General features: G+C 40.4%; 1 pseudogene; it reads right to left on the bottom strand.

Annotated features, from left to right (window-relative positions):
* Positions 1–1,568: 1,568 nt before the first annotated feature.
* LOC122438043 overlaps positions 1,569–27,458 on the bottom strand; it is a 60,489-nt pseudogene continuing 34,599 nt past the window's right edge.

Here is a 27,458-nt window from a genome sequence, read left to right as displayed (position 1 = left end):
CTGGCAGTCACTCCATAAAGTGTGCTGAGTGATTTTCCCCTTCCACCACTTGAGAGCGAGTGTTGCACTGCATTTCACAGCTGAGGAGACAGAGTTCAAGAGGCTGAGCACAATGCCCAGGGTTTCAAATGCCTGGGTCTGGACACCTAGAGTGAGTCACATAGTCCCCGCTGGATGCCTGCCCTGCCCTGAGTAGGGAGAGTGCTTTTCCCGATGCTCCGAGCCTGTGGACATGGGTTCTTAGCACATATAAGCCAGTTTTGCTCTCAGCCTGTCATGCAGGTGTGTCCTACAGGGGAAAATCCCAGCAAAGAGAATGTGGGGATAGAGAGCTGTGAGGGCTGCCAGCAGTGACTTGACACAGAAGTTGGACCTCTGTCCCCCGCGCCCCACCCTGGGCGTCTGGCCCCTTGCCACCTGCACCCGGGCTGCACAGAGCCCCCCTGGGGGTGGAGAGTGGGGCTGGAAACCAGAGCCTGTCCGTGAAAAAGACTGTCTCAGCTGGATTGGAGGGTGAGGCTGATGAGTAAACAAAGAGAAGGCAATTGAGCAAAGATGTCAACACTGTCTGGTTCTTGGCAAGTGTGTGAGCAAACGGCAGCCCTCCTTCGGGAGTGAGATTGGCATCCCCTGTCTGTCTAGTCCTGTGACCAAAGCCGTGGAAGATGGAGCAAGGGATCCATTGACCCACACACTTAGGGTAATTTTTGAAATAGAAGGTTCTGAATCTCTGGCTTGAAACAAGTTCCTTTCTCACATGCTCCATGGAACACTCCAAGAAATGATTCAGGGACACAGGCTCCTTCCATCTTTGTGCCACCTTCAAAAATGTGGCCTCCAAGCGGTGACACCTAAGGGAGAAAGGAATGATTCGGGATGTGTTGTCTTGTGCACCTGGAGGGTAACTGGCAGTTGCCACACAGCAGAGCTAACAGAGGAGTCTGGGATATGTTTAGCTGTAGGCCTCCTCAGAGTACAAAATTCAGAGTGGACTTCAGTCTACCTGGGCAGACCCTCCAGGACTCAGAACGTTCTCCCCGTTTGTGGGATACTCTTGGGTCCTCCATGAAGAGGCTGCCCAAAGGTCTTTCAGTCATTGCATCTAGTACAAAGGCGCAGCATCTATGTGGGCTCAGTTGTTTGGTTTTATCTGACTCTTTGCAGCTATGGACTGTAGCCTACCAGGTTCCTCTATTCATGAGATCCTCCAGGCAAGAATGCTGGAGTGGGTTGCAGACTTCCTAGCAATTTCACTGCATCAGGCCTTATGTGCCTGCTTTTGGTGCTGCAATGTAGAAACCAGAGACCCCAGGGATGCTCTCCTCCCGCTGGATATACCAGCATTGAATGATGGCAGTAAACACTGCCCTTGGGGAAAGGAAGGACATACACCAGTCCCTGACCCACAAGGACACCTGGACTCTACAGGGCAAGCTTTGTCACACACCTCTGTCTGCTTTGGGGGCCCCTGGTCAGAATATGGTGCTTCTCTCTGGGAGGATTTTCAAAGTCTGTTTTTCTCAGGGATCCCTCCCCTGAATCTTCCCTCCCTGGGAGTTCTTCCTCTCTACATTATGTTCTCTTCCTGACTGTGGGTGTTAGAGGTGGGGGGTATTATTTCAGAGGCTCTACAGAGGCTCTGGATCCCACTTTCTATCTGCCCAGTCTTTTTAGACTAGTTTTGCAGTTTTTTGACTGTATAATTTCCTCAAAACCTTAGAAAGTTTCTGATGTATTTGCTTCCAAATTGTTCCATATGGCTGTAACCACACCCTAAGCATTTTTGTACACCAGATTTGCAAATGTACTTTTTTTTCTCATGCCCTTGCCTATATCAGCTTAATAGTGGCAAAAACACTTTCTAAATCTGATCATGTTCATGAGGCTGAGTCATAATACGGCTTTGAAGCTTAAAGGCTTCCCCCCCTCCCCAATATCTCATTTTCTACAGTTTGTGTTCCAGAAGCAGTTGGAATTTCCAACCCTTCACAGACTCAAGTTTCTGGACTCTCTGCTTACAAACTAGCCAGTTTTCTTCCAAGTTCTTCTCTTTCTTTTAATAGTGTGCCAACACAGCCAACTGTTGCAAACCCACATTAACACTTTGATTTTTTTCCAACTACTTTTGCTAGGGTTGCCAAAACATGAGACTCACAATCCACCTCAAAAAAGATATTCAGATAACAATTTTACTAAATATTTCCACATATGTCACCATCTTTCTTGCCACCTGACTCTAAGTCAATGTCAGACATTACAGCTTTGTTGTTATAGCCTTCCAGAGTACCATTTTTTTTTTTTTAATATTAGTCCTCATAGTTTAATTGCTGTACCAATTCTCAAATCTAAGTGGCTTAACACAATAAATGTTTCTCTCCTTCATATCACAGTCCAATCAGAGTTTGCTGGTTCTCTTCTAAGTGTGACTCAATGATCCAGGCTCCTTCTATCTGTGGCATTTCCGTATTCAACATGCAGCTCCAAGCCTACCCCTGGAGGATAAGGAGCTTTGTATATGCCACCCAGAAGTGCTAACATAATGCCCACCACATCCCACTGTCCAGAGTACAGTCAGCATCCAACTCACTGCACAGGTCATTCGTCTGTGTTTCTAGGAAAACAAAAAAGACAGATCACAGAGAGCTCTGGAAATCTTGGTCACACTGTTTATCATGACCCCAGATGAGTTTGTTTAGTTGCTTCCCTCTAGAAGGTTACAGGAGATATACAATAAAGCAGATAAGATGGGAACAAGCATCCTGTATTCTCCAAAAGTCATTTAAACATGAAGAAAGGTCCTGTCAACAGTACTGGTATAATACAGCAGTGTCAATGGATTTGTGTGTTGCAAGGCTGGCAGGGCAGGGGTGGTTAAATTGATGAATCTTTCTGATACTAATACATCACTTACAGTCATAACCATGTTTGGCATTCATATTCCAATCACTTCCTGAGTGCCTCTTCTCAGAGCTAAGAAAGGGATCCAGGAATATAATTGTGAACAGATTTGTTTCAGTCCTTCCTTTTGTCCTGCTTACATTCTAACACAGGAGAGAAGACACACAAACAACTGTTCACTTAAATAGCAAGTAATATGCCTAAAAAGTACAGGATAATGTAAGAAAGTGGGCTTCCCTGGTTGATCAGATGGTAAAGAATCCTCCTGAAGTACAGGAGATCCAGGTCCAATCACTGGGTCAGGAAGATCCCCTGGAAAAGGGAATGGCAATCCATTCCAATATTCTTGCCTGGAGAATTCCATGGACAGAGGAGTCTGACTGGTTATAGTCTACGGGGTCTCAAAGAGTAGGACATGACTGAGAGACTAACACTATTGTCACTACATAATGTAAGAAAGTGAAAAGACAGACCTAGCTTGGGAGTTGATAGAGATTCTAAAGCATTAAACTGAGACCTGAAAGACTGGGATTCCTCCTGATGAAGAGTTCCGTTCAAGTTCATTGCTCAGTCCTGTCCAGCTCTTTGTGATCCCATGGACTGCAGCATGCCAGGCTTCCCTATACTTCACCAATTCCTAGAGCTTGCTCAAACTCATGTCCTTCAAATTGGTGATGTTATCCAACCATCTTGTCCTCTACTATCTCCTTCTCCTCCTGCTTTCAGTCTTTCCCAGCATCAGGGTATTTTCCTGATGAAGAGATGAGAGAAATATCCAGGTGTCTGGTTTTACTGTTGGGTAGAGTGATGCCATCCCCAGACAGGGAACACTGTATTTTTATACAATTGCCTAGGATGAGATGATCATGCCTTCGTGTGAGGATGCATTTAGGCCAATTTAACCTGGAGATCTCCAAGTGGAGATGGCAAACAGGCAGTTGGTGTCCAAGTTAAGAGCCCACTAAGAAATAGGAATGGTCCTGTATCTTTGGAGGATGTCTTATGATGCTCTATCATCAAATATATGCCTCATAACTACTTCCCTGAATTCACCATCCATGGGGGAAAATCATGGAGTTTTAATTTTAGGAAGATTAATTTGAAATGGGAACATTCTCACAGGTAGTCCAAAGGTCTTGTGAAACAGTGAATCATTGATGCAAGTAAGAAAGGTTTCCCATTTTTAAGTATCATTTTTCAGATCAATGTGACAAACAGCAACATTACTACAAGCAGCAGCCATGGTGAGCAACTGGCCATTGGGGGAAAAGAATTTATTAATAATAACAAGAGAATGCCCAATAAGAGAAGGTGGAGAGGTTAATGGATTCTTTTTTTTTTTTTTCTATTTTTTTTTTCACCTGGTTTATTAAGTGCCTTAAGCAGAAAGCACTGATCTACTATTCAGCTTTTTCTTATTTTAAACTCACACCCTTGCTTAAGAAATGAGTGCCCATTGTAGGTTCTGAATATGAATACATTAGTAGGAGTGTATTTGTTTTAATTTATTTGATGATGACTTTACTAAAGTTTAGGATCTAGTGTCTCTGAAAACCTTAGAAAAATGATTTGAAATGACTCTTCAGATGAATGCAAATGCATGAAAATGAAACTGGATGAAGGTCATCATACAAACAGCTAACACAAGCAGGAACAACTAAGAACAGGCACCTATTTTAATTTCTCAGGTGCGTGCTGATGAGGAAAGGTGGAACAGTTTTAATTGCTAATCTCTCAAAGGAAGGAACATGCCATGTTAATGAATTTCACTGATGATAGAAAAAGAGGGGGTGGATTAATCACTTCTAATGGCAGAAAAATCTTTAAAAGCTAGTTTTACAAAGTACTGGGATTCAAACAGAGAACTCTCTTCTCAGAGAATGCATACATCCACCTATACACAGATATCCTCCACCTGCCCCCATACTCACACACACAAAGCCTAACTGCACCCAGGAGTTACAATTACAGGTTGTGCACTTTTAAAGTTGCTTTAAAAGGTGCAATAACCATTAAAATGGCATCTCCAGTTCACTCTTTGAACAACGCTATATTAAGCACCTACTGTACATCTAAAGCCGTGGCTTGGGTAATGAAAGAATTAAGTAAATGCACCTTTTCAACTATATTTTTGGACAGTGGATGTTTTTATACCATCTGTATATCAACCATTAGAGACAAAATTCACTTTACTGTGGCACCTTAGTAAGGTAACATCAACCCCTTCACAAAGGGAATGAAGATTTGGGTATACCATTTCACTGACTGAAAATTCTTTAGATGTCCTGGCATATAATAAGTATATATCACCAGGGAGATTTATCTTTACAAATAGAGAAGATGAAAAACTAAGTAAAGTGCCAGTTACAAGCATTATATAATGTTTAGTTCTCCAAACTTCATACTGGAAATATTACAGTTGTCAAAATCCAAAGATGGAGCAGACAGGTATCTGGCTAGACCTGGAAGTAAGACTGTGACTGAGGTGAAAGGGCCCTTTGGTCAAGGGCTCCCAACATGTTCCTTTGGGAGTATAAAGTTCCTGAAGATGCTGTGCTCAAAACAATGCCTGAGATAGAGGTTCTAAGCTCCAAGCTTAGAACCCAGCGTGGTCATGAGAACCAGTTACTATCCATGGCTTGACTGAAAACAACTTTGTTAGCAATCTCCCTCCTTGAAACCAGGGCACATAATTGGAAGCAGCAGCTATCAGAAAAAACCATGTGAAACATGCACTCAGTAGCCAAGATTCATACATTTTTATCTTCTAGATTGTCGATGTATATGTATTTTGTTCTTACCAGAACAGTGGAAACTACACAAAACCTTTTATTTTGTCTCTTGACTGAAGAACATTCCATCAGCACTCCCTACCTTTAGCTTGCTGATGAAAAGGAAGGGCTAAAGGAAAATAAACTATATTTCCATTTCCTTTTTTTGCAGCGCATGTGGTTGGCTAATGTCAGAAAGCAACAAAATAAGAAAGGTTTCCATGGTTGTTCATGTTTCATTGAGTGCAAAGACTCATTGTTTTTGAGTGCAATGTCGTTGTTTTGACATTGAAAGCAAATTCTAATTCAGATAAGAAGTGTGACTGCTAAGGGTTGCCAATACCCTGCTTACTCAAACAGAGAGGTAACATGCTTGGCATCGTATGAGTCCCTGGGGACACTGATGCCCTGTGGGATTGGGAAGGGAAATGGCAGACACACAGCCCATGCATATTTCTTTTTGTCCAAAGCACACTCCATTGGCCCATCAGGCTTCACTGACAAAACACAAGTTCAGAGATCATTTTTTCCATGAAATTTGCCTCTTTATTGACTTTTGATCACTAAGCAAGCAGATCTCACTTTCAGTCACAAAACTCTAATCAAAATCAGAAAGGAGGATACAAAAGAATTGAGAAACACTTGCGTAATCCAACTCTTTAAGCTGTTGTTGTTGCTGTCCAGTCACTATGTCATGTCTGATTATTTGATGCCCACGGACTGTAACATGCCAGGCTCCTCTGCCCTCCACTGTCTCTCAGAGTTTGCTCAAATTCATGCCCATTGAGTTGGTAATGTTATCTAACCAGCTCATCCTCTGTCACTCCCTTCTCCTTTTGCCTTTAATCATTCTCAGCATCAGAATCTTTCCCATTGAGTTGGCTCTTTGAATCAGGTGGCCAAATATTGGAGCTTCAACTTCAGCATCAGTCCCTCAAATGATTGTTCAGGGTTGATCTCTTTTATGATTGACTGGGTGGATCTCCTTGTTGTCCAAGAGACTCTCAAGAGTCTTCTCCAGTACCACAGTTTGAAAGCATCAATTATTTGCTTCTCAGCCTTCTTTATGTTCCAACTCTCACATCCACACATGGCTACTGGAAAAAACATAGCTTTGACTATGCAGACCTTTGTTGGCAAAGTAATGCCTCTGCTTTGTAATATACTATCTAGATTGGTCATAACTTTTCTTCTAAGGAGCAAGCATCATTTAATTTCATGACTGCAGTCACTCTCTGCAGTGATTTTGGAGCCCAAGAAAATAAAATATGTCACTGCTTCCATGTTTTCCTCTTCCATTTGTCATGAAGTGATGGGACTAGAAGCCACTATCTTAGTTTTCTTAATGTTGAGTTTCAAACCAGCCTTTTCATTCTTCTCCTTCAACATCATCATCTTTACTTTCTGTCATTAGAGTGGTATCATCTGCATATCTGAGGCTGTTGAAATTTCTCCCAGCAATCTTGATTCCAGGCTATGATTCATTCAATCCAGTATTTCTCATGATGTACTCTGCATATAAGTTAAATGAGCAGGATAATAATATACACACTTGTTTTACTCCTTTCCCAATTTTGAACCAGTCAATTGTTTTATGTCTTGTAATAACTTTTGCTTGTTGACATGCATACAGGTTCCTCATGAGGCCGGTAGGGTAGCCTAGTATTTCCATCTTTTTAAGAATTTTCCACAGTTTGTTGTGATCCACACAGTCAATTGACATGTTCTAGCATAGTCAATGAAGCAGAAGTACATGCTTTTCTGGAGTCCTCCCACTTTCTCTATGATCCGATGAATGTTGGTAGTTTGATCTTTGGTTCCTCTGCCTTTTCTAAACCCATCTCGCACATCTGGAAGTTCTCAGTTCACATACTGCAGACGCCTAGATTGAAGGATTTTGGGCATGACCTTACTAGCATGTGGAATTAACGTATGTGTACAGAAGTTTGAACATTCTTTGGCATTGCCCTTCTTTGGGACTGAAATAAAAACTGACATTTTCCAGTCCTCTGGCCACTGATAAGTTTTCTAAATTTGCTGATATATTGTTTTTTGCTGTTGTTGTTGTTCAGTCACTCAGGCATGTCTGACTCCTTGAGACCTCATGGACTGCAGCATCCCAGGCTTCCCTGTCCTTCACTATCTACCAGAGTTTGCTCACTCATGTCCATTGAGTTGATGATGCCATCCAACAATCTCATCTTCTTTCACCCCCTTTTCTTCTTGTCCTCAATCTTTCCCAGCCTCAGGGTCTTTTCAAGGGAGTCAGCTTTTTGCACCAGGTGGCCAAAGTATTGGAGCTTCAGTTTCAGTCCTTTCAATGAATATTCAGGATTGATTCCTTTTAGGATTGACTGGCTTGATCTCCTTGCTGTCCAAGAGACTCTCAAGCGTCTTCTCCAGCACTACAGTTTGAAAACACAATTCTTCAGCACTCAGCCTCCTTTATGGTCCAATTCTCACATCCATACATGACTACTTGAAAAACCATAGCTTTGATTTACCAATCTTTGTTGGCAAAGTGATGCACTCAAACTGACATATTGAGTGCAGAACATTAACAACATCATATTTTAGGATTTTAAATAGTTCAGCTTGGATTAAATCACCTTCACCAGCTTTGTAATAATGCTTCCTAAGTCCCACTTGATTTCACACTCCAGGATGTCTGGTTCTAGGTAAGTGACCACATCATCACTGTTATCTGGGTCATTAAGAACTTTCTTTTATAGTTTTTCTGTGTATTCTTCCACCTCTTTTTAATCTCTTCTGCTTCTGTTAGGTCCTTATGGTTTCTGTCCTTTATCTTGCCCATCTTTGCATGAAATGTTCCCTTGATATCTCCAATTTTCTTGACAAGATCTTTGGTCTTTCTCATTCTATTGTTTTCCTATCTTCTCTGCAGTGTTCACTTAATGAAGCCTTCTGACCTCTCATTGGTATTCTCTGGAACTCTGCATCCTGTTGGGTTTATTGTTCCCTTTCTTCTTTGCCTTTAGTTTCTCTTTTTTCCTCAGCTATTTATAAAGCCTCCTCAGACAATCTCTTTGCCTTCTTGCATTTCTTTTCCTTTGGGATGGTTTTGGTCACTGCCTCCTTTACATTATGCCTCCATTATGAACCTCTGTCCATAGTTCTTCAGGTACTCTGTCTACCATATCTAACCCCTTGAATCTATTTGTCACTTCCACTGCAAGGGATTTGACTTTGGTCATACTTGAATGGCCTAGTGGTTTTCCCTACTTTCTTCAATTTAAGTCTAGATTTTGTAATAACAGGCTCATGATCCAAGCCACAATCAGTCAGCTCCTGTTCTTGTCTTTGCTGACTGTATAGAGCTTCTCCATCTTCAGGTGCAAAGAATATGATCAATCTGATTTCAGAACTGACCATTTGATGATGCTCATATGTACAGTCATCTCTTGTGTTGTTGGAAAATGGTGTTTGCTATGACCAGCATTTTCTCTTGACAAAACTCCGTTAGTTTTTGCCCTCCTACATTTTGTACTCCAAGACCAAACTTACCTGTTCTTACAGGAATCTCTTGACTTCCTACTTTTGCATTCCAATTCCCTATGATGAAAAAGACGTTTTGGTGTTACTTCTAGAAGGTATTGTAGGTCTTCATAGAATCAGTCAACTTCAGCTTCTTTGGCATCAGTGGTTGAAGTACAGACTTGGATTAAGGTGATGTTGAATGGTTTGTCTTGGAAATAAACTGAGATCATTCTGTCATTTTTGAGATTGCACCCAAGTTCTGCATTTCAGACTCTTTTGTTTACAATGAGGGATACTCCATTTCTTCTAAGGGATTCTTCCCCACAGTATTACTAGTTTGGTGCAAAAGTAATTGAGGTTGGTGGTGCAAAAATAAATGTGGTTGGTGGGACAAAAATGTTGACAGTTGGTGCAAAAGTAATTGTTGTTACTGCAAAAGTAATTGAGGTTCAAAGCCTCGATTTGGTGCAATTAGGCACAAAATAAATTTTTAATATCTGTTACTTTTGCACCAATAGCAATTATTATTACCAACTGCAATTCCTTTGAACTGCAATTACGTTTGCACCACCGTAATTACTTTTGCTTCACCATAATAGATATAATAACTATCAGAATTATATTCTCCCATTCTCATTCATTTCACTGATTCCTAAGATATGAAAGTTCACTCTTGCCATCTCCTGCTTGACCATGTCCAATTTACCTTGATTCATGGATCTAACATTCCAATGTCCTATTCTTTACAACAATAGAATTTACTTGTACCACCAGACATATCCACAGCTGACCATCATTTCTGCTTTGCCCCAGTCACTTTATTCTAACTGTAGCTATTAGTAATTGTCTTCAAGTCTTCCCCAGTAGCATACTGGACACCTTTAAACCTGAGGGACTCATCTTCTGGTGTTATATCTTTTTGCCTTTTCATACTGTCCATGGGTTCTTTAAGCAAGAATAGTGGAATGGGTTGACATTTCCTTCTCCACTGGATCACAGTTTTGTCAGAACTCTTCTCTATGATCTGCCTGTCTTGAGACGGGTCATGGATCACAGTTCAGTTCAGTCGCTCAGTCGTGTCCGACTCTTTGTGACCCCATGAATTGCAGCACGCCAGGCCTCCTTGTCCATCACCAACCCCCAGAGTTTACTCAACCTCACGCCCATTGAGTTGGTGATGCCATCTAGCCATCTCATCCTCTGTTGCCCCCTTCTCCTCCTGACCCCAATCCCTCCCAGCATCAGGGTCTCTTCAAATGAATCAACTCTTTGCATGAGATGGCAAAAGTACTGGAGTTTCAGCTTCAGCATCAGACCTTCCATGTAACACCCAGGACTGATCTCCTTTAGGATGGACTGGTTGGATCTCCTTGCAGTCCAAGGGGCTCTCAAGAGTCTTCTCCAGCACCACAGTTCAAAAGCATCAATTTTTTGGCGCTCAGCTTTCTTCAGAGTCCAACTCTCACATCCATACATGACCACTGGAAAAACCATAGCCTTGACCAGACTGACCTTTGTTGGCAAAGTAATGTCTCTGCTTTTTAATATGCTATCCAGGTTGCTCATAACTTTCCTTCTAAGGAGTAAGCGTCTTTTAATTTCATGGCTGCAATCACCATTTGCAGTGATTTTGGAGCCCCCCAAAATAAAGTCTAACACTGTTTCCACTGTCTCACCATCTATTTCCCATGAGGTGATGGAACCAGACACCATGATCTTAGTTTTCTGAATGTTAAGCTTTAAGCCAACATTTTCACTCTCCTCTTTCACTTTCATCAAGAAGATTTTTAGTTCCTCTTCACTTTCTGCCATAAGGTGGTGTCATCTGCATTTCTGAGGTTATTGATATTTCTCCCGGCAATCTTGATTCCAGCTTGTGCTTCTTCCAGCCCAGCGTTTCTCATAATGTACTCTGCATCAAAGTTAAATAAGCAGGGTGACAATATACAGCCTTGACGTACTCCTTTTCCTATTTGGAACCAGTCTGTTTTTGCATGTCCAATTCTAACTGTTGCTTCCTGACCTGCATACAGGTTTCTCAAAGGCAGGTCAGGTGGTCTGGTATTCCCATCTCTTTCAGAATTTTTCACAGTTTATTGTCATCCACACAGTTGAAGGTTTCGTGTAGTCAATAAAGCAGAAATATGTTTTTCTGGAACTCTCTTGCTTTTTCGATGATCCAGTGGATATTTGCAATTTGATCTTGGGGTCCTCTGCCTTTTCTAATCCAGCTTGAACATCTGGAAGTTCTCGGTTCACGTATTGCTGAAGCCTGGTTTGGAGAATTTTGAGAATTACTTTACTAGCGTGTGAGATGAGTGCAATTGTGCGGTAGTTTGAGCATTCTTTGAGATTGCCTTTCTTTGGGATTGGAATGAAAACTGAAATTTTCCAGTCCTGTGGCCACTGCTGAGTTTTCCAAATTTGCTGGCATATTGAGTGCAACACTTTCACAGCATCATCTTTCAGGACTTGAAATAGCTCAACTGGAATTCCATTACATCCACTAGCTTTGTTCGTAGTTATGCTTTCTAAGGCCCACTTGACTTCACATTCCAGTATGTCTGGCTCTAGGTGAGTAATCACACCATTGTGATTATCTGGGTCATGAAGATCTTTTTGTACAATTTTTCTGTGTATTCTTGCCAACTCTTCTTAATATCTTCTGCTTCTGTTAGGTCCATAGCATTTCTGTCCTTTAACCCATCTTTGCATGAAATGTTCCCTTGGTATCTCTAATTTTCTTGAAGAGATCTCTAGTCTTTCCCATTCTGTTGTTTTCCTCTATTTCGTTGCACTGATCACTGAGGAAGGCTTTCTTATCTCTCCTGGCTATTCTTTGGAACTCTGCATTCAAATGGAAATATCTTTCCTTTTCTCCTTTGCTTTTCACTTCTCTTCTTCTTACAGCTATTTATAAGGCCTTCTCAGACAACCATTTTGCCTTTTTGCATTTCTTTTACATGGGGATGATCTTGATCCCTGTCTCCTGTACAAAGTCACGAACCTCCGTCCATAGTTCATCAGGCTGTCTGTCTGTCAGACCTAGTCCCTTAAATCTATTTTTCACTTCCACTGTATAGTCATAAGGGATTTGCTTTACGTCATACCTGAATGGTCTAGTGGTTATCCCTACTTTCTTCAGTTTAAGTCTGAATTTGGCAATAAGGAGTTCATGATCTGAGCCACAGTCAGCTCCTTGTCTTGTTTTTGCTGACTGTATAGAGTGTCTCCATCTTTGGCTGCAAAGAATATAATCAATCTGATTTCAGTGTTGACCATCTGGTGATGTCCATGTGTAGAGTCTTCTTCTGTGTTGTTGGAAGAGAGTGTTTACTATGACCAGTGTGTTCTCTTGGCAGAACTCTATTAGCCTTTGCCCTGCTTCATTCTGTACTCCAAGGCCAAATTTGCCTGTTACTCCAGGTGTTTCTTGTCTTCCTACTTTTGCATTCCAGTCCCCTATAATGAAAAGGACATCTTTTTTGGGTGTTAGTTCTAAAAGGTCTTGTAGGTCTTCATAGAATCATTCAACTTCAGCTTCTTCAGCGTTACTGGTTGGGGCATAGGCTTAGATTACTGTGATATTGAGTGGTTTGCCTTGGAAATGAACAGAGATCATCCTGTCGTTTTTGAGATTGCACCCAAGTACTGCTTTTCAGACTCTTTTGTTGACTATGATGGCTACTCCATTTTTTCTAAGGGATTCCTGCCCACAGTAGTAGATACAATGGTCATCTGAGTTAAATTCACCCATTCCAGTTCATTTTAGTTTGCTGATTCCTCAAATGTCAACATTCACTCTTGCCATCTTCCGTTTGACCACTTCCAATTTGCCTTGATTCATGGACCTAACATTCCAGGTTCCTATGCAATATTTCTCTTTACAGCATCGGACCTTGCTTCTATCACCAGTCACATCCACAACTGGATATTGTTTTTGCTTTGGCTCCATCCCTTCATTCTTTCTGGAGTTATTTCTCCACTGATTTCCAGTAGCATATTGGGCACCTACCAACCTGGGGAATTCCTCTTTCAGTATCCTATCATTTTGCCTTCTCATACTGTTCATGGGGTTCTCAAGGCAAGAATACTGAAGTGGTTTGCCATTCCCTTCTCCAGTGGACCACATACTGTGAGACCTCTCCACCATGACCCAACCATTTTGGGTGGGCCCACACAGCATGGCTTAGTTTCATTGAGTTAGACAAGACTGTGGTCTTGTGATCAGATTGGCTAGTTTTATGTGATTATGGTTTTAGTGTGTCTGCCCTTTGATGCCCTCTCGAAACACCTACTGTCTTACTTGGGTTTCTCTTACCTTGGACGTGGGGTATCTCTTCACGGGTGCACCAGCAAAGCACAGCCGCTGCTCCTTACCTTGGATGAGGGGTATCTCTCACGGCCGCCCCTCCTGACCTTGAGCATGGAGTAGCTCCTCTAAGCCCTCCTGCACCTGCGCAGCAACTGCTCCTTGGAGGTGGGGTTGCTCCTCTCAGCCACCGCCCCTGCCCTCGGGCGTGGGGTAGCTCCTCTCCGCCATCGCCCCTGACCTTGGACGTGGGGAAGCTCCTCTTGGTCGCTGCTCCGGCGCTATTGAAACCTGGCACTCTCGGTCGCTACCCCTGACCTTGGGTGAGGGCTTCTGGGTGGTCTGTCAAAGCTGGCATGCTTTCTTAAAGAAGGGGTTTGTATAACTCAATGAAGCTATGAGTCATGCTGTGCAGGGCCACCCAAGATGGAAGGGTCATAATGAAGAGTTCTTACAAAACTCTTTAAGACTATTACACAAATTGGTGTCATATAATGTGACCAAGGTGAAGGGAGGAGACTGGGAGGCTCAGCGATGGTGGGATTATCTGGAAATGGAGCTTCTTGATGGTAACTTCCTTATGGAAAAAGTGAGCACTGAATTGTTTCTTCCATGGAAAGTACCTGGAATATCATTGCTATTATTGGAAGGCTTTTATGCTTCCTGGTATCTGTCCATGTTCTCTTTCCATGAAAAGCTTGTCTCTTTCACTTCCTTCCTTGAGGAGTGGGGGATTGACCAACAAGGAGTTTAAATTAGCCAAGATCTTCAATGGAAGCAGACAGTGTGCCAAAAGCGCCTTCCTGCTTTTCCCCCTACTGCCAGGAGCAACTCAGTCAGACTGCCTTCTTTGTTTTCCAACTACTAGAGACCGTGTCAGAGCTCACAGATGGTCAGAGAGCCACAGATGGCATTCTCCTGGGTATATGCCATGTCCACGTTGATCATGTGCACAGGCTGACAGGTCTCCTGCTCTCAGGCCCATGGATTGTCTATCACACTGATGTAGATGCTTTCCTGACATGTGAAAATGACATCAAAGTGATCTTTGTACTCTTGAAATCTTTCTTGGCAAGACTTTATTCTCTCATTTTTTTCCCCCCAAAATATGTAAGATGCCATTGTTTTTATAGCATTCTTGGTCTTTGCAGAGAACTTCCTTGTGCATCTGCTCATATGTGGTAGAAAAAATCATAAACCACAGGGCAATTGCATGCCACTCCTGGGAGCCTGACTGTGGATCCAGCTCTGAAAGGCCTGATGCTAAACCCTTTCTTCCTGAGGATGCTTGGGCCTCCATGGTCCTGTTCATGTTGCTCATACAGACCACAGGCCACACCCACCCTGAGCTAAGATGGGGGCATGATGACAGCCACTTGGTACTCCAGCCAGACAAGCAGGCTTTAGGGGGTAACTCTGAAGCCTGGGAAAATATAGCCTGAGTCCATCTCCTCCAACTAGAGTTAGTGTCAATGAACAAACCCTGTTTACATGAAATCACTTCCCCAGGGTGGGTGGAGAATTCTTGATTGGTGATTATGTTAAATCTTGAGTGACTAGGCTTTTGTTTTGCTTTTTCAGTATAAAATTTATTATTTTTTGCAACTTTTATTTTGTATTGAGGTATAGCTGATTAACAACGTTGTGATAGTTTCACATGAACAGCGAAGGGACTTGGCCATACGTATACATGTATCCATTCCCCTCCAAACCTAGGGATCAAACCTGCGTCTCTCGCATCTCCTACATTGGAAGGCAGCTTCTTTACCATTAGGGCCACCTGGGAAACTCTAGTGTATATATGTCCATACCAAACTCCCTAACTATTCCTTCTGCCCCATCCTCCCCCCTAGAAACCGTAAGTTCATTCTCTAACTCTGTGAGTGAGAGATAAATTTTTTAAGAGTTTCAAGATGGCTGTAGCAGAGCATGAAAACAATCACAGGATATTTCTGAGAATGGGCACTATGAGGGGGACCCTTTATCATTGCCCAGGTCACACACCATTGCAGTAGCCCTTCAGGGAAGACTGTTAATGACACCTTGCATCTTGGAAGGTGTGGCCCCCTATAAGCAAAATGCTGTATGCAGGTCAGACACAGATGATGCCCTGTGGAAACTTCTACCAGGTATCAGAGTTTTTCATTTGCCCACTATGTCAAAGAACCAGGCTATAGAATAGGAAAAGATTGCATTTCAGCAGTACTAATAGCAGCTGCTCCTTGTTTAGCCCCTATTAATTGTCTGCACCATACTAAAAATTGTACTGAGGAAATGATGTGCACCAACCTGCCCTTAGCAACCTTTAGACTAGATAGGTCTACCAGTATGAGAATAACTACATGGTTTTAAAAACATCATGACACAAAACGAACTGAAGAATGATTTAAATCTATACAAATTAGAATGAAAACCCCTGTGCCTTAGCAATGACTATCTCTAAGCAGTAGACTCAAAAGAATATATTTTTCTGTTTCACTTCACAAATTTTTCACATGAAGCTTGAGATTTTTATAATGTGAGGGGCAAGTCGCTGTTTTTCAAAGAGGCACAAATCTTCTTGACAGATGAGCACTGGCTCTTTCCCTTCTCCTGCGCTGGTGTTTCTCTTGCTATGAATCAGTATAGCAGCCTGTGACAGGATAGCAAAGTTTAGGCATGCTTGGAGGATGCCTTCTCTTTTTTGTCCTGGCAAGTCAATTGGCAATGATAAAGGATGTTTGAGTGCTAAAAAAATTAGAAAATAGCAACCTTTCTTGTAAAGAGAATTTGGAATTAAAAAAACAGCAATGAACAAGAAAAAAAAAAAAAAATAGGGAACTCGTTCAGCCTCCCCACTCTGGTATAGAAAACGTTCAGTGAGTGTGTGTGAAATAGTTTTCAGGGTTTCCATTTTCTTTCTGTCTTCATTTGATTCGTCACATGGGCTTTACTCAACTAGAGTTAGGACACTAATATTTTGTAAGAATTTTGGGCACCTGATTATTTCTCCACATCTGTAAGACATGCTTTGCATATAATTTGGAATCTGTTTGAAATCCATCTTGCACATCTTTAGCAAGCTACACCATAGAACTGAAAACATTAAATTTATTCGAAGTGTGGAAGTGGCAGTGATTTCTCTAAAAGTGACTGATGGTTTATTGTCCAAGATGGAGTCTCTGGTCTCCTTACTGATCCAGGAGCAGGGTGGATAACTAACATAAGCACAGGAACTTTTAGATTCACTCCACTTGCTGCAGTTCTCAAATCAGGGGCTTGTTCTTGAATTTTTGTTTTTAAATTAAGCTTCCTCTCTTTTTGAAACCACCCACCTACTCTGACCCTCTGTTTGCCTCCTGGAGAATAGGAATCCAAAAGGAGCTCTTATGAAGTCCTACATTTCATAGACTTCATGATCTTTACATAGAGTTCACCTGAGTGGATAGAATTGAAGTGAGGAAGTCAACAGTCATATACTAGTTTGTCCAGTGCATCAGGGAGTTAAGTCCAGAACTCCAGTTAAAACTAAAACGTACAAAACAGGTCTGTCTTAGGACAACCAATGGCAGGACAGTGGAGACTGCTGCTCCAGGTTGCCTTCACTCCTGAAGCCAGCATACATCAGGTCCCCAGCTTCCCCTGCAGGGAAGGGTGGTCACAGGGCAGGATGGCAGCAGTCTCTTCCAAGCTGGCCCCAAACCCTCAGGCTCTTGCCCTTGCAGCAGCTTGTGAGCACTCCCAGGGGGCTGCCCAAGGCCTGTGAGGATGGCAGATGCCCCTCTAGAGATTCTGAATGGTTGTGCCTCAGAGACCCCCTCCTCCCACCCAAGCACCATTGCCTGGAGGTCCTGACACGCCTTGGGGACTGTTTGGTTGGTTAGCTTTCCTTACTAATTGAGATATTTACCCAGAAAGAGCTGTTTACATTTATTTGATTATTCAGAACATTTAATACAACAAGTCTATTTTTTAGAAGATCACAAAATGGAGGTAAAGAGTGTGGAGATTTTATAGGATCAGTGAAAAAAGTTAGCATCATTGTTGATACACTATTTGAACATGTTTTATGGCCCAAGCTGCACGCTCTAGTTGAATGCACACACCAAGAGGTTTGTTGTTGTTCAGTTGTTAAGTCATGTCCAACTCTTTGCCACCCCATGCAAAGAGTTGCAGAATGCCAAGCTTCCCTGTTCTTCACCATCTCCTGGAGTTTGCTCAAACTCATGTCTATTGAGTTGGTGATGCATCTAGCCATCTCATCCTCTGTTGCACCCTTCTCCTCCTGCCCTCAATCTTTCCCAGCATCAGGGTTTCTCACAATGAGGCTTACTTGTGCATAAATATACTTGATGCTACCAACCTAGAACAGTCCTGCTGTGTGTGACCAATCCGCATCTTGATCAATTTCAAATACTCCTCTCCTTGAATTTCGTATATAACAAGTTGGCCACATTTCACATTTGTCTCAGTGCTTTCTGACCCTGTCAAGTTTTCTTTCATTCTTTTATTAATGACAGGAATGGGATTTTCACCTCGGTAAGTCCCTTTCCCCTTCTCTCCCTCTGGACTCACCACACTCTTCATTCGCTGAAGAGTGCAGCTCTTTTGCAGGTGTCCTATCAAGTGGGAAGAATGGAAGAGGCCTCAGAGGCTGGAGGACAGGGTGTATCCTTACTACATGTTGTAACCTCATTATTATTTTGACAGGATTACTCTGCACTGGAGGCCAGGGAACTCAGTTGGATGGGAAAGCATGTTGTCATACTGCTCTGTCTCCATCAAGTTCACAAACACTAGCCTCAGAAGCCGTGATATGACCTTCCTTCATCTGATGAGACATAATATAGAACTTCCTTCACCACTCACTTTCCCTCCCTCTTGGTGGACTCCTACTCTTCACACCTCCCATGCCTTCCTCCCATCCTTCTCAATGGTCACCTGACTTCTCTCCATTGAGAAAATAAAGCAGTTAAGGCAGGCCGTCCACAGCTCCTTTCTTCACAGTTAGCCATCCACCTGAATCTGTGCCCACAGAGTTCCTTCTGCCCACAGTGTTGTTCCTATTACAACACTGAGGCTAACAACTAAACTTGCTCTCCACATCTCATTTCCTCTTGCCTACTGCCACCCAGGCTCTCTCTCTGTCTCTTATCCCCATCTCCTGCATCAAGTTTTTTCCCACTCTGCTGGGTCACTCCTTAATTTTTAAACAGCTTTATTATCCCTCCCAAAAAAAGAAATCCTTCTTTTGACACCACTGTGCCCCCTCGCCTCTTGCTTAAATTCTCAGCTCCTCTGTGTAACTAATCTTCTTAAAAAGTTCTTGCTACTATACACTTGTCATTTCCAGCTTTTCTCCTTCAATTCTTGCCATATCTACACCAATCAGATTTTAGTCCTCTCCATGCTAATGAGCCCCATGTTGCTACAGGCTTTGTGTAAAACCTACAGGAATTGACACCATTTGAGATTCATCCCAGGTTCTGAAATCACCCTTTCTGTGCCTCTTGATAGTGTGGTGAGTTTATGTCTTTTGGTGGGAAATTAAGGGGGTTGACCTCAGGACCTAGACCTTAGGTAACATTTTAAAGCAAATCTTTTGCTATATTTTTTTTTTTTTCCCTTAACATCATGGCTTGTTTTGGCAAAATACTTTATGGATACTATAGCCTTAATAATTTCAATATCCAACTAAATTTCAAGATCTGTTTTTTTTTTAATATTTAGAATATTTTAAATTATACAAATATTTACAAAAATTAATCACATTCAGTAAAATGGATAATAGCTCAATTGCTATTAAGGAAAATAGCTATAGTCTATCAGAATTTCTATCTTTGTTACCCTTTATTGTCTGTGATGAATGCTGAGAAGGAGGAACAAAAGAGAACAAAGTGCTGAAGCTGTGAGTTAAAGTTATTCTGGTTGTTCTAGCTAACAGAAAATACCTCATCAATGTGAATATAAATGTTATCAAAGAAAGGAAATGTACAGTATTTTCAGGTAATTTATTTAATGGCTACTGGCACACTGTGCCAGGTACTATGATCATCTATCTCATTATCCCAAAAGGACAAAGTGAAAAGTTTTTGTATGTGTTGAATATATATGGTGGTTAAAGATGGTGGCAAGATAAAAAATAAATACACAAACACCCATTTATTTCCTATTGATATTCTAGCAATATAACCATAAGAAAACAGAATGGAAAAAGACAACATTCACATGATATCAACCTCAGTGCAATCTTGCCCAAGGTGTAGATCATGACATCCACACCAGGCCAGGGGGAAGGGAGGTACAAATTCTTAAAATCCCCAGGATCCCTAATTCAAAATCTCAGCACATAGGCCAAGGAATCTGAAATTTTAAACTATTTTCCAGGTAACTCTTTTGTTCTCTAAAATTTAGTTTCCCTGACATAGTAAGTAAGAGGACACATGTGATGTGAATTTGAGCAAATTACTAAAACTAGCTAAGCTTCAGTTTTTTGTTTTTTTTTATCTTCAAAAAGGAAATAGATAATATTCACATCATAAGGCATTTTGGAAAACTAAGTGAAATAAGTGAGTGGTTTGGGGCATTATAAATAATTGTTGTTAGATATTGAATTTAAATATTGAAACAAGAATGTAAAATATGTAGAAATAAGCTTAAGAAGGAAAGACAGTTCAGGTCTTAAGTGAATAATATAACAAGTTACTTAGGAATACTTTTCCCCCAGATTTACTTATTCATCGTTGAGTGATCTGGGCCTTCCTTCCTGCACATGGGCTCTCTCCAGCTACGGAGGGCAGGGGCTGCCCTTCACCGCAGTGCACAGCTTCCCACTGCAGTGGCTTCTCTCGCTGCAGATCACAGGCTCAGCTGTCTCGGGGCACGCAGAACCCTCCTGGACCAGTGACTGCACCTGTGTCCCCTGCGCAAGCAGGCAGACTCTTAACCACTGGGCTGCCAGGGAAGTCCAGGAGTACTTTTAAAGCATACAAACTGAGAAGCATACTATGTTCCTATTGGAATAGAGGTAGGGAAGAGAAGGGAAAAGCAGTATGTGTAAAGAAATAATTTTTTTCAAGGTTAATTTTTAAATTTCAGATAGCTCTACACAAAATATCAGATAGATAATCTTGTAACTCAACAAAATGAAGTTAGTGCTAATCTTAAAGAACATACAGTGGAGATAAAAATTAGCCAGCCCTTCGCTCACACACACACACACACACACACAATGCAGAAGGAAGCATATGAAAGGTCACTTTCATTGCCAGACGTCATAATGCATAGTTATAATGCAATTAACAATATTGTATCACTATCAAAATGGGAAGACACATTGATAAAATTGAAGAGAAAATGCAGAAATCTAAGAACAAGATAACAGCATATGATAGAATTTTTTTTTTTTTTTAGATCAATGGAGAAAATAGAAACTACTTCCAAATCCACAAACATGGTATATTAGTGAAAATGAGTATATTACCCAAAGCAATCTATAGATTCAATGCACTCCCTATCAAGCTACCAATGGTATTTTTCACAGAACTAGAACAAATAATTTCACAATTTGTATGGAAATACAAAAAATCTCGAATAGCCAAAGCAATCTTGAGAAAGAAGAATGGAAATGGAGGAATCAACCTGCCTGACTTCAGACTCTACCACAAAGCCACAGTCATTAAGACATTATGGTACTGGCACAAAGACAGAAATATAGATCAATGGAACAAAATAGAAAGCCCAGAGACAAATCCATGTACCTATGGACACCTTATCTTCAACAAAGTAGGCAAGAATATACAATGGAGAAAAGACAACCTCTTTAACAAGTGGTGCTGGGAAAACTGGTCAACCACTTGTAAAAGAATGAAACGAGAACACTTTCTAACAGCATACACAAAAATAAACCCAAAATGGATTAAAGATCTAAATGTAAGACCAGAAACTATAAAACTCCTAGAGGAGAACATAGGCAAAACACTCTCCAACATAAATCACAGCAAGATCCTCTATGACCCACCTCCCAGAATATTGGAAATAAAAGCAAAACTAAACAAATGGGACCTAATGAAACTTAAAAGCTTTTGCACAACAAAGGAAACTATAAGTAAGGTGAAAAGACAGCCCTCAGATTGGGAGAAAATAATAGCAAATGAAGCAACTGACAAAGAATTAATCTCAAAAATACACAACAACTCCTGCAGCTCAATTCCAGAAAAATAAATGACCCAATCAAAAAATGGGCCAAAGAACTAAACAGACATTTCTCCAAAGAAGACATACAGATGGCTAACAAACACATGAAAAGATGCTCACTATCACTTATTATTAGAGAAATGTAAGTCAAAACCACAATGAGGTACCATTTCACACCAGTCAGAATGGCTGCTATCCAAAAGTCTACAAGCAATAAATGTTGGAGAGGGTGTGGAGAAAAGGGAACCCTCTTACACTGTTGATGGGAATGCAAACTAGTACAACCACTATGGAGAACAGTGTGGAGATTCCTTAAAAAACTGGAAACAGAACTGCCATATGACCCAGGAATCCCACTCCTGGGCATGCACACCGAGGAAACCAGAACTGAGAGAGACATGTGTACCCGAGTGTTCATTGCAGCACTGTTTATAATAGCCAGGACATGGAAGCAACCTAGATGTCCATCAGCAGACGAATGGATAAGAAAGCAGTGGTACATATACACGATGGAATATTACTAAGAATACATTTGGATCAGTTCTAATGAGGTGGATGAAACTGGAGTCCATTATATAGAGTGAAGTAAGCCAAAAAGAAAAACACCAATACAGTATACTAATGCATATATATGGAATTTAGAAAGATGGTAACTATAACCCTATATGCAAGACAGAAAAAGAGTCACAGATGTATAGAACAGTCTTTTGGACTCTGTGGGAGAAGGCGAGTGGGATGATCTGAGAGAATAGCATTGAAACATGTATATTATCAACTGTGAAACAAATCGCCAGTCCAGGTTTGATGCATGATACAAGTGCTCAGGGCTGGTGCACTAGGATGACCCAGAGGGATGCGATGGGGAGGGAGGTGGGAAGGGGGTTCAGGATGGGGAACACATGTAAATCCATGGCTGATTCATATCAATGTATGGCAAAAACCACTACAATATTGTAAAGTAATTAGCCTCCAACCAATATAAATAAATGAAAGAAAAATACTTAAGGCATAATAATTGGATTATTGATTAAGTAGCTAGAAAAAAGGAACCTTATTTCAAATTCATCTCAAAATTGATTAAAGATAAAATTAAACTGCAAAAAAGGAAACTGGAATGTAATGAATATGTTTGGAAGCATTCTGTGTATTATTTTTGTAGAAACAACATAATATCAGAATTATCAATGACCTTAGGAAGCCAGGTTTGATTAGTAAAATGTAAGAAGAAATAGGCAAGATAAGAAGGAAGAGGTGACGGAATATTTACAGTCTTTTGATTATAAAAAAATGAGTCAAGAACATCCCAACAAGTGGAGAAAACAGCTGGCTAACATTAAGCCACACCAGCAGCACAGATGGTTGCCTAGGTTACTGGATGCGCTCACCTGGCTAAAGCGAAGTCGCTCAGTCGTGTCCAACTCTTTGCAACCCCACGGACTGTAGCCTACCAGCTGCTCTGTCCATGGGGTTTTCCAGGCAAGAGTACTGGAGTGGGTTGCCATTTCCTTCTCCAGGAGATCTTCCTGACCCAGGGATCGAACCCAGGTCTCCCGCACTGTAGGCAGATGCTTTACCGTCTGAGCCACCGGGGAAGTCCACTCACCTTGCTAATAATATAATTAGCAAACCTACAATCAAATCATTCAAAGGCAATAAATACTAATGAGGAATGGAATGGCAGGTAGAGCGCCAGGAAAATCTATGGTCAGACTATTCTGAAAAATGCATTCTTCTGTCCAGTATGGTGGCCATAACCTACTTCCCATATCTTCTGTCTTAGATAGGTCTTTGACTTGACCTCTGCTGTTTCAGCATATTCCCACACCTCCCAAAACTAAGGACCATTTTAATTTCATGAGCACCCATAGCCAGAGAAGGATAGCCATGCAACATGCACATGTACATGTACTCTCCTCCACATTGTGATTGTTAAAGTTATGCCCTCTTCCTAAAACTTCCATAATCATATCTACCTTCGAGAAGGTAGCAGTGGTTTACAAGCTCTCAGGGGACCTAATTAAAGAGTGGGTGGGAAAGACATACATCAGAGAGGTACTTCAGCATAAAAGTTTCCTAAAGGACAAATGGCCCTTCCAATCAGTAAACAGGTACAAACTTTCTGTCAGTTTGATAATGGACATCAATGATTTTGACAATATGCATATATTTTGATCCAGAAATTTTACTTTTTTCCAATGTGTTTTATTAGAGTAAAATACACATGAAATTTGCAGTCTCAACCATTTTTAAGTACCCAGCTTAGTGATATTAATCATATTCCTAATATTGTACAACTATCACCACTATCCATTTTCAGAACCCTTTTCATCTTGTAAAGTTGAAATTCTATAACCATTCAACAATTACTTCTCATTCTTTTTCCCCAAGTCTTGGGCAACCATGATTCTACTTTTTATGGCTATGAGTATGATTATTCAGATACCTCATATAAATCGAATCATACACTATTTGTGTTTTTGTGACTGGCTTATTTCACTTAGCATAATATCTTCAAGGTTCATCTGTGCTGTAGCATGTTATCTTCCTTAAGGCTGAATTATATTCTATTGTATGTATATACCACAATTTTTTATCCACTGATCCATTGATGGATACTTGGGATGTTTTCATGTTTTAGCTCTTGTGATAATGTTATTAGGAATCTAGGTACACCAATATTACTTTGAGATCCTGCTTTCACTTTTGGAATATATATATATATATATATATATATATATATATATATATTCAAAAAATAAATTTCTAGATCATATGAAAATTATATTTTGGTGAAGGTGGGGGAGCCACCATACTGCTTTGCTTACCACAATAACTATCCCAGTTTATGTTTTCACCAACAGTGCACAAGGTTTCCAGTTTCTCAGCAACATTTGTTTTCTGCTTTTCTATAGTGGCTATCATAATCAGTTCAGTTCAGTTCAGTCGCTCAGTCATGTCCGACTCTCTGTGACCCCATGAACCACAGCACGCCAGGCCTCCCTGTCCATCACCAACTCCCAGAATTTACCAAACTCATGTCCATTGAGTCGGTGATGCCATCCAACCATCTCATCCTCTATTGTCTCCTTCGCCTCCTGCCTTCAATCTTTCCCAACATCAGGGCCTTCTCAAATGAGTCAGCTCTTCGCATCAGGTGGCCAAAATATTGGAGTTTCAGCTTCCACATCAGTACTTCCAATGAAAACCCAGGACTGATCTCCTTTAGGATGGACTAGTTGGATCTCCTTTCAGTCCAAGGGACTCTCAAGAGTCTTCTCCAACACCACAGTTCAAAAGCATCAATTCTGTGCTTAGCTTTCTTTATAGTCCAATTCTCACATCCATACATGACTACTGGAAAAACCATAGCCTTGACTAGATGGATCTTTGTTGGCAAAGTAATGTCTCTGCTTTTTAATATGCTGTCTAGGTTGGTCATAACTTTCCTTCCAAGGAGTAAGCGTCTTTTAATTTCATGGCTGCAGTCACCATCTGCAGTGATTTTGGAGCCAAAAAAAAAAAAAAAAAGTGTGACACTGTTTCCACATCTATTTACCATGAAGTGATGGGACCGGATGCCATGATCTTAGTTTTCTGAATGTTGAGCTTTAAGGCAACTTTTTCACTCTCCTCTTTCACTTTCATCAAGAGGCTCTTTAGTTCTTCTTCACTTTGTGCCTTAAGGGTGGTGTCATCTGCATATCTGAGGTTATGGATGTTTTCTGCCGGCAATCTTGATTCCATCTTGCGCTTCATCCAGCCCAGTGTTTCTCATGATATACTCTGCATATAATTTAAATAAGCGGGGTAACAATATACAGCCTTGACGTACTCCTTTTCCTATTTCGAGCCTGTGTGTTGTTCCAGGTTGATCATAATGGGTATGAGGTGACAATTCATGGTAGCTTTGATTTGTATTTCCCTAATAAATAGTGATGTTTAACATCTTTCCACGTGCTTATTGGCCATTTGTATACCTTCTTTGGAGAAATGTCTATCCAACTCCTTGCCCTGTTTTTGAATCAGTTTGTTGTTGTTGAGTTTTAGAAATTCTCTATATATTCTTTCTTTTTTTACTTTTCTTTTAAATTTTTTTACCCAAATTTCTTTTCCTTCAAAGCCTTGTGTCAAGGGCTGACTTTCAACAGATAGCAGCAAGAGAGCTGCTCTGCTATGTACAAAACCCCGACCCAGAAGCAGGTCGTCTACAAAAGAGTTCTCTACGTATTCTGAACATGATTTGCTTATCTGATACCTAATTTGCAAATATTGTCTTCCTCTTTACACTGTTGATAGTGTCTTTTTATGGTGAAGTTTTAATTTTTTAATAAATTCAATGAGCCTATATTTCCTTTTGTTACCTGTGCTTCTGGTTTCCTACCTAAGAAATCATTACCAAATCCAATGTTCTGAAATTTTTGTCCTATGTTGTCTTCTGAAAGTTTTATTGGTCTAGGTTTTACATTTAGGCCTTTGATTCATTTTGAGTTAATTTTTGTACCTGGTGCTAAGTGTCTAACTTCATACTTTTGCTTGTGGATATCCGATTCTCCCAGCACCATTTGTTGAAAAGATTGCCCTTTCCCCACTAAATAGTCTTGGCATACTTGCCAAAAGTTATTTGACCTTAAATTCAACATCTTACTTCTGAACTTTATTCTATTCCATTGGTCTATATGTCTGCCTTTGTACCAATACCACACTGGGTTTTTTGTTTGTTCATTTTGTATTTATTACCACACTATTTTGATGACTGTGATTTTGTAGTAAGCTTGGAAATCAGAAAGTATGAGTTCTTTAGTTTTATTCTTTTTTAAAGATTCTTTTGGTTATTCAGAGTCCCTTGAAATTTAAGGATGGGTTTTTCTATTTCCACAAAAACCATCATTGGGATTTTGAAAGGAACTGCATCGAACACATAGGTCACATTGATAGTATTGACATTTTTACAATATTAAGTCTTTCAATACATGAACAAGGAATAGGTTTCTATTTTTTTTAGTGTTTTTTTTTTTTTTTTTTTTTTTCAGGAATGTTTCATAGTATTCATTGTTAAAATTTTTCACCTCTTGGCTAATTCCTAAGTATTTTATTACTTTTGATACTATTGTAAATGAAATTGTTTTGTAATACCCTTTCAGACTGTTGACTGTTAGTACATAGAAATGCAACTGATTTTGTGTATTGACTTTGTATCCTACTAAATTTACTGATTTTTCCATTCTTTCACTTTCAATTTTTTGTGTCTTTGAATCCAAAGTGAGTTTTAGGTATACAACTTAAAACCAGACCATGTGTTTTCATCCATTCTGCCAAACTTTTCTTTTGATTGGAAAGTATAATTCAGTTACATTTAGTATTTATAGATACGAAGTGATGTCTGTCATTTTTCTATTTGCTTTCTATATGCCTTGCAGCTTTTTCTTTTCTTTTTTTTTTTGGCTTTCATTTCCTACATCACTGTCTTATTTTATGTTTAGTTGATTTCTTTGCATTGAAATGTTTAAATTCATTCTCAATTATATATATATTATGCAGGTATTTTCTTTATGCTTACCATGGGAATTATATTTCACATTCCTAACTCTTTAAATTTATATCACATTAACTTCAATAACACAAAAAAACTCTTCTTTACAACTCATCCCTGTCCCTCTCAGTTATCAATGTCAAAAAAAATTATCTTTATACACAGTGTACCCAAAACCATAAACTAATAACTCTTTTAAATGCATTAGTTTCTTAAATTATATATTTATAGAAAACAAGATTTGAAGTTGCAAACCAAAGTTACAATACTAGTT

This window comes from Cervus canadensis, chromosome 3, assembly GCF_019320065.1.
Source record: "Cervus canadensis isolate Bull #8, Minnesota chromosome 3, ASM1932006v1, whole genome shotgun sequence".
Taxonomy (NCBI): domain Eukaryota; kingdom Metazoa; phylum Chordata; class Mammalia; order Artiodactyla; family Cervidae; genus Cervus; species Cervus canadensis.
The sequence above is the reverse complement of the archived record's forward strand: the minus strand, read 5'-3'. Positions and strand labels throughout refer to the sequence as shown.